The sequence below is a fragment of the Nansenia antarctica genome (assembly GCF_963989245.1).
Source record: "Nansenia antarctica genome assembly, chromosome: 12".
In the NCBI taxonomy this organism is placed as follows: Eukaryota; Metazoa; Chordata; class Actinopteri; order Argentiniformes; family Microstomatidae; genus Nansenia; species Nansenia antarctica.
The window spans coordinates 329,478-337,080 of record NC_137682.1 but is presented as its reverse complement, the minus strand read 5'-3'; the positions used below and the strand labels follow the sequence as shown (position 1 = coordinate 337,080).

Genomic DNA, 7,603 nt, shown 5'->3' with positions numbered 1-7,603 from the left:
CACCCCCTGTACCCAATACAACCACCCCCTGGTTCCCTTCACCTGCACACTGTCCGGATCTGTCTAGTGCTGAGCAGAAGTAAACCCTCCGATAGGACAGTAGGACTGGCTTTGTCAAGTAACATCACACCATAGAGACCCGGCTCCACCTCTGACCTCTAGATCTAGTAGTATGTCCTCTAGATCTAGTAGTATGTCCTCTAGATCTAGTAGTATGTCCTCTAGATCTCTAGATCTAGTAGTATGTCTCTCTAGACAACCCTGTCTGTCCTGGTTGAGAAGCTCAGTGTGACGCCCTGGGCAGAGTTCTGCTTCTCCAACAGAAGCAGATCAGTAACACAACCACAGAGCCACAGTCACTGTGACAAAGACTAGAACATGGAACATACTTCATTTAACGTAAGGAGAAAAACCTCCAAAGACAGCTACATCCACCCCCCCACCCACCCACCCACTCCCAGACTCTGTAACCTGTCACCGCACCATGTGACCTAGTGGCGCTATACATTCATCCTTTATCTGAACAAGGAAGATAGGAGAGAGATATGTGTCTCAAATGGACATGAACACACTGACCATAACGGCCAAGGACAGGAAGCAAGCACTGTTGTGTGTGTGTGTGTGTGTGTGTGTGTGTGTGTGTGTGTGTGTGTGTGTGTGTGTGTGTGTGTGTGTGTGTGTTGGTGCCGGGGCTGTTTCAGACAGAGGTGAGCCTTGATGACATCATAGTAACACTTCCCTCCCCCCCCGCCCCCTCTGTGTTCCACCCCTCTCTCCTCCATTTCCCCGGTTCATCCTCCTGTCTCCTTCCATTTTCCTCTCCCCTTCTTGTATTTGGTGTTCGTTGTTTTTCTTTCGTCCATCTGTCTTTCTTTCATTCGTTCCTCTCTTTCGGTTTGATCGCTCTGTACTTTTTTGCCGTCACTTTTGGCACTCTGCTTCCCCCGATGGGGACTACATGAACTGCATCTGGAGAGGGAGAGAAGGTCGGGTTGGTATGGTGACGTGTGTGCGCGCGCGCGTGTGTGTGTGTGTGTGTGTGTGTGTGTGTGTGTGTGTACCTGGGCTCCAGGCATCGGGGCGAAGGGGTTGGTGGGTCTGAGGACAGGCTGGTTGTACATCATCTGAGGAGCCTGAGAGACGCTCATCACCTGAACCCCTCCCATCTGTCCCATCTGTCCCATCTGTCCCATCTGTCCCATCTGTCCCATCTGAGGAGGGACCTGGGGGAGGGGGGAGGCAGGGAGGGAGGCAGGGAGGGAGGCAGGGAGGGAGGCAGGGAGGGATGGAGGGGGGAGGGAGGGAGGCAGGGAGGGATGGAGGGAGGGAGGGATCGAGGGAGGGAGGCAGGGAGGGAGGGGGGAGGGAGGCAGGGAGGGAGGGAGGGATCGAGGGAGGGAGGCAGGGAGGGAGGGAGGGAGGCAGGGAGGGAAGGAAGGAGGGCAGGAAGATAGGAGAGAGAGAGACATACAATAAGAACAGGTAGTGTAAGTGCAACGTGGATGTTCCAGCTGTCCATCTGAAGGTGTCTGTCTCACCATTCCATACATAGAGTGTGTTTGTCTCACCATTCCATACATAGAGTGTGTTTGTCTCACCATTCCATACATAGAGTGTGTTTGTCTCACCATTCCATACATAGAGTGTGTTTGTCTCACCATTCCATACATAGAGTGTGTTTGTCTCACCATTCCAAACATAGGCACTTGTTGTGTCGCCATGGGGAAGGCCATTGGTGCAGGAGCCTATAGGAGAGAGAGAGAGAGATTGTTGTTCAGATGGAGGACTCACATTCAACGCCTGATAATGCCTGTTGCCTTTCCTGCCACTAGAGTCCCACTCCACACTTCTCTTTTTGGACCCACGTTTTCTTTAGTTTTTGTTGGTTATTGTGTTTCCACCAAACAGGGTCATTCTGAGGACTGGGGGGGGGGGCAGGGATGAGCAAACCATCAACATCATCAGAAATGCCAAAGAATTCTACCTTCAAACCACTGTGACTACTCGACTACTCAATTTTAAATTGTTGATGCCATTTTCTTTGTAACATGATTTTGAAAGTAGCAAAGGAGTTGTGTGGTTGAATGTGTCGCAATTATTTTATTTGGAAATGTACATGAAACTAGCATAGCATGTTTAGTTAGCCAGCCCAATGACTCAGTCCATTTCCCATTAGATGAAACGGGTGCTTACGGGAGCTGAGCAGACCAACGTGAATAGAAATGTTTCTAAATGTTTCTGACTCCAAACCAAACCAACCAACATCTTAGATTGGGTTTTCATGCTTTTGTGACATAACAAGCAGCAGTCCCATAGACTAGCCTAGCCTAGCCAAACAATGATAGGGCACAGTACACATTGGACGCCTACCCCCAAACCCCACCACCCAAGTCGCCAATAAAGTCCTCCCTCCCAAAACAGTCTCAGCTTAGGGTACTAGGGTAGGACCTTAGTCTTAGGGTAGGACCTTAGTCTTAGGGTAGGACCTTAGTCTTACGGTAGGACCTTAGTCTAAGGCCCCGTCCCAATTCACCCGTAGCCCTTCGTTTTCACCCCTATGGCTCGATTTGCGCGTTCACGTTTAGGGGTAGGGCTGTCCCAATTCATATTTCATCGAGCCATGGCTTCATTTCGAGGGCTAACTATGACTTCGTTTCGAGCGATTCCAGGACCAGACTAGCTTTGAAGCCATATGGGTACGCTACCCCTTGATTCCAGGATGCATTGCGAATCATCTACAGAAATCTTATGTCGCTCTATTCAATGCGGAAATGTCATTTTACTTTCTCTGTAATTACTTATTAATAAAGATGTGAAAAAGTATGATAACCATCTTATTGACTTAGTTTAATGTCATTAAAATGCATTATAGACCTTTTATTTATAACAAGCATAACCCAAAAATCGCTTTTATGTCGGTGCTGTGTCTAACGTTACAGTAACGCAACGCTGCATGACAGTCGAGCATTTCAGAGATGTACAATCATAAATCAATTATTACCTGTGGCGTTTGACAGTGGATGATGGTACACATATGTAAAGTTAACTATCAAACGTTCGGCTGACTTGTCCATGATGCGCATTTTGACCTATTTCCACCCGCAATCTAATCCGAGCAGTTGTTATTATGTATTAATGGGTTGTATCATTCATTTCAATGCATTATAGACCTTTTCTTTATAACAAGCACAACAACAACAAAACGTTATTATGCCGATGTGCTGTGTGTCTAACGTTACAAGCTGATTTGTGCATGACAGCCGCGCATTGACATATTTCCATGTCTGATGTCTAATGTACTAATGTCATTTCAATGCATTATAGACCTTTTCTTTATAACAAGCACAACAACAAAACGTTATTATGCCGATGTGCTGTGTGCTGTGTGTCTAACGTTACAAGCTGATTTGTGCATGACAGCCGCGCATTGACATATTTCCATGTCTAATGGCATATGACACGCGAAATGTAACTACAGTTAAGGATACGCGTAAAGGATGATGATCTATCACCGTTCGACTCTACTGAGAAATGTTTCCGTCTTAGTCTTAGGGTAGGACCTTAGTCTTAGGGTAGGACCTTAGTCTTAGGGTCTCCTTTTTCATCTCATTGTTTAATTAAATTGTTTCCAAATGTGATTGTCTTAAAAAGAAGTGCAGTGTGCTGCCCAGTTGAAAGATGCATCCCATCATTTAAACACTAAATCCACAGGAGCATCGCTCCATCTAAAGAGAGGGGGATCGGGGGAGGGGGGATATTCCCCATAACTGATAACTGACCCATGCTAACTGATGTGTCTGCTTTGGTATCAGATCTAGGATCCAGTGTGTTCATCCTGGAGGAACAGAAGGGTGACGTCTGATCAGAAGTATTGATCGGCTCTGAGCCTGAGGAGTCTGTCAGAGAGCTGGACCGCTGCCCTGGGTAGAGGCCAGCTCACTGCTAATGCTCCTGTTGATCATATATCAATACATTGATCCATTATACATATTGGCTTGTTGTGGTAGTAAAACCACTGTCCCGCAGGCAATAGAAGCCTCATGGCTTTGGCCACCAGGTGGCGCTGCTGACATCCTTATCTACACACAGCGCTGCTGTACCGGAACTGTCATAACTAAACTGTCATAACCAGAGCCAACAGGCTGTTCTACAGTTATGGTGCGTTCAAGTGCTCCTCTGAAACTCTGAGCTTGCCAGCAAAGAAGTTGTACAGAGTTTGCTATTGGTACATTCTGAAATAGCCTCGCGTGGGAAACATGGAGATCTCACAGTAACACCAGTCGCCCGGTCGGAAATGTCCCAAGTGTAGTAGCAGCACGTGAATACAGCATTACTGTCATCCTAACTAGGGCCAAAAGACTGTTGCTGCTGACTTCCATATTATTTGCGCAGCACTTACAAGACCAGTCCAACCCAGAGGGAGGAGAGGAGGGGGGATAAGGTGACTCTGTTGACAGTACAGGTGGAGGAGGAACAGGTAGAATAAACACATGATGTTATATAGGCCTGATGTACACGCAGGACAGCTGTACAGTAACCCTAACCCTGAGAGGAAGACGTCATACAGGTCATCACAACCACCGGTCCACAGGTCAAATAAACACAAGTCATGCAGTCGAAAATAAAGCCTCTGATTGGTTGGATGTACAGTAGGTAATTAACCCCCTTGTGACTCCGGAGCCGTGGTTCTCTCACCCCCAGGTCCAGACCAGGCACCAGCTCCTGAAATAGGGCTTTGGTAATAATACAACTGGTCTCCACCACCCTATGTCATACCGCCTATAGGCTATCATTTTTATTTAGTCTATAAAATACTTCTTTACCGCTATGAGACTATGGGAGACTATGAGTTGGGAGGCCTGATTCCAGTTCCATTGCCTCTGGTCCTGCTCTGTGTTCGTCACCACCAGATTGAGGTTCTGGTCAAAACTGTTGAGCCGCGGCCAACTCAGGGCCTTGATGGATGGCTGCTGTGTTAGCAGCATTGTCTGTTAGCAGCATTGTCTGTTAGCAGCATTGTCTGTTAGCAGCATTGTCTGTTAGCAGCATTGTCTGTTAGCAGCATTGTCGGTCGTTACGGCCGAAAGTTTATCTTTGGACAGGTTTATTTCATCCAGGCTCTCCGTCATGTCGGGTCAGAACCTGAAATGTAGCAGCAGCGGCGTTTCCTTTTGGGAGCCTTAAGTCATCTGTTCTTCTTCTTCTCCTGCTCTAACCTGAGTATCCCTACAGATTCACTCCTGAAGGTGAAATATTGTCATTCTTTCTCCGAACACGCTGGCAGGAGCGCTGTTACACATTGTGAATTGACAAACAGTTAATTTGGCAGTTTGATAGATAGCAGATTATCTGGGCCAACTCTACTTGCTAGCGTGTGCTTTAACCACTGACAAGGACAGTACTAGGAGCTGGTAGAAGACAGGTCAGACACTAGGACAGCACTAGGAGCAGGTAGCAGACAGGTCTGACACTAGGACAGCACTAGGAGCTGGTAGGGTCTGGACAGGTCTGGGGGGAGGACGGTAGGGAGGACGGTAGGGAGGACGGTAGGGAGGAGGGTAGGGAGGACGGTAGGGAGGACGTAGGGAGGACGGTAGGGAGGACGGTAGGGAGGACGGTAGGGAGGACGGTAGGGAGGACGGTAGGGAGGAGGGTAGGGAGGACGGTAGGGAGGACGGTAGGGAGGACGGTAGGGAGGAGGGTAGGGAGGACGGTAGGGAGGACGTAGGGAGGACGGTAGGGAGGACGGTAGGGAGGACGGTAGGGAAGAGGGTAGGGAGGAGGGTAGGGAGGACGGTAGGGAGGAGGGTAGGGAGGACGGTAGGGAGGAGGGTAGGGAGGACGGTAGGGAGGACGGTAGGGAGGAGGTAGGGAGGACGGTAGGGAGGACGGTAGGGAGGACGGTAGGGAGGAGGGTAGGGAGGACGGTAGGGAGGACGGTAGGGAGGACGGTAGGGAGGACGGTAGGGAGGACAGTAGGGAGGAGGGTAGGGAGGACGGTAGGGAGGACGGTAGGGAGGACGGTAGGGAGGAGGGTAGGGAGGAGGGTAGGGAGGACGGTAGGGAGGACGGTAGGGAGGACGGTAGGGAGGACGGTAGGGAGGAGGTCCCTGCCCGGGCATAGAGGTGGAAACACTGCTGTGGAGGCACGTGGCAGAGGGGTGTGGAGACTCTTTAATTAGGAGTTAAAAAGGATTCCTCTCTTTATAAATACACACACATACACAGCACCTCAATGAGGAATGCAACAGAGTGGAGGGAGTGAGAGCGGACACAGAGAGAGAGAGAGAGAGAGAGAGACTGAGAGAGAGAGAGACAGAGAGAGAGAGACTGAGAGAGACAGAGAGAGAGAGAGAGACAGAGAGAGAGAGAGAGAGAGAGAGAGAGACAGAGAGAGAGAGAGAGAGACTGAGAGAGAGACAGAGAGAGACAGAGAGAGAGAGAGAGACAGAGAGAGAGACAGAGAGAGACAGAGAGAGAGAGAGAGAGACAGAGAGAGAGAGAGAGAGAGAGACAGAGAGAGACAGAGAGAGAGAGAGAGACAGAGACAGAGAGACTGAGAGAGAGACAGAGAGAGACAGAGAGAGAGAGAGAGAAAGAGAGAGAGAGACTGAGAGAGAGACAGAGAGAGAGAGAGAGAGACAGAGAGAGACTGAGAGAGAGAGAGAGACTGAGAGAGACAGAGAGAGAGACAGAGAGAGACAGAGAGAGACAGAGAGAGAGAGAGAGAGAGAGAGAGAGAGAGACAGAGAGAGATCGCACTAGGATGATATCTACCACATGTCTCTCTAAACACAGCAACACAGACAGCAGCAGAGTACTTACATAACTAGTATAGAACATTCCATTCTGCCAGGGAAGGACGCGAGAGAGACAGACAGAGATAGACAAGAAGAGAGAGATAGAGAGGAGGAGGAGGGAGGAAATGAGAGATGAGAGGAGGAGGAGGGAGGGAGGAAAGGAGAGATAGAGAGGAGGAGGAGGGAGGAAATGAGAGATAGAGAGGAGGAGGAGGAGGAGGAAAGGAGAGATAGAGAGGAGGAGGAGGAGGAGGGAGGAAAGGAGAGATAGAGAGGAGGAGGAGGGAGGAAATGAGAGATAGAGAGGAGGAGGAGGAGGGAGGAAAGGAGAGATAGAGAGGAGGAGGAGGAGGGAGGAAAGGAGAGATAGAGAGGAGGAGGAGGAGGGAGGAAGAGAGAGATAGAGAGGAGGAGGAGGGAGGAAGAGAGAGATAGAGAGGAGGAGGAGGAGGAAAGGAGAGATAGAGAGGAGGAGGAGGAGGGAGGAAAGGAGAGATAGAGAGGAGGAGGAGGAGGAGGGAGGAAAGGAGAGATAGAGAGGAGGAGGGAGGAAAGGAGTGATAGAGAGGAGGAGGGAGGAAAGGAGAGATAGAGAGGAGGAGGAGGAGGGAGAAAGAAGAGAAGAGAGAGAGAGAAGGGAAGAAGAGAGAGATAGAGAGGAGGGAGGAGGAGAGTAGAGAGGAGGAGGAGGGAGGAGGAAAGAGAGAAGAGAGGAGGAGGGAGGAGGAAAGGAAGAGATAGAGAGGAGGAGGGAGGAGAAAGGAGAGATAGAGAGGAGGAGGAGGAGGAGGAAAGAGAGATAG

At 49.7% G+C, this 7,603-nt stretch overlaps 1 long non-coding RNA gene across 1 annotated transcript; it reads right to left on the bottom strand.

Annotated features, from left to right (window-relative positions):
- Window positions 1-779: 779 nt before the first annotated feature.
- Window positions 780-1,746, bottom strand: LOC308168474. The gene is made up of 3 exons (XR_013937733.1): window positions 1,689-1,746; window positions 1,062-1,223; window positions 780-969 (listed from the first exon to the last, which is right to left on the bottom strand). It is a non-coding gene; the product is annotated as an uncharacterized lncRNA (long non-coding RNA).
- Window positions 1,747-7,603: the final 5,857 nt, after the last annotated feature.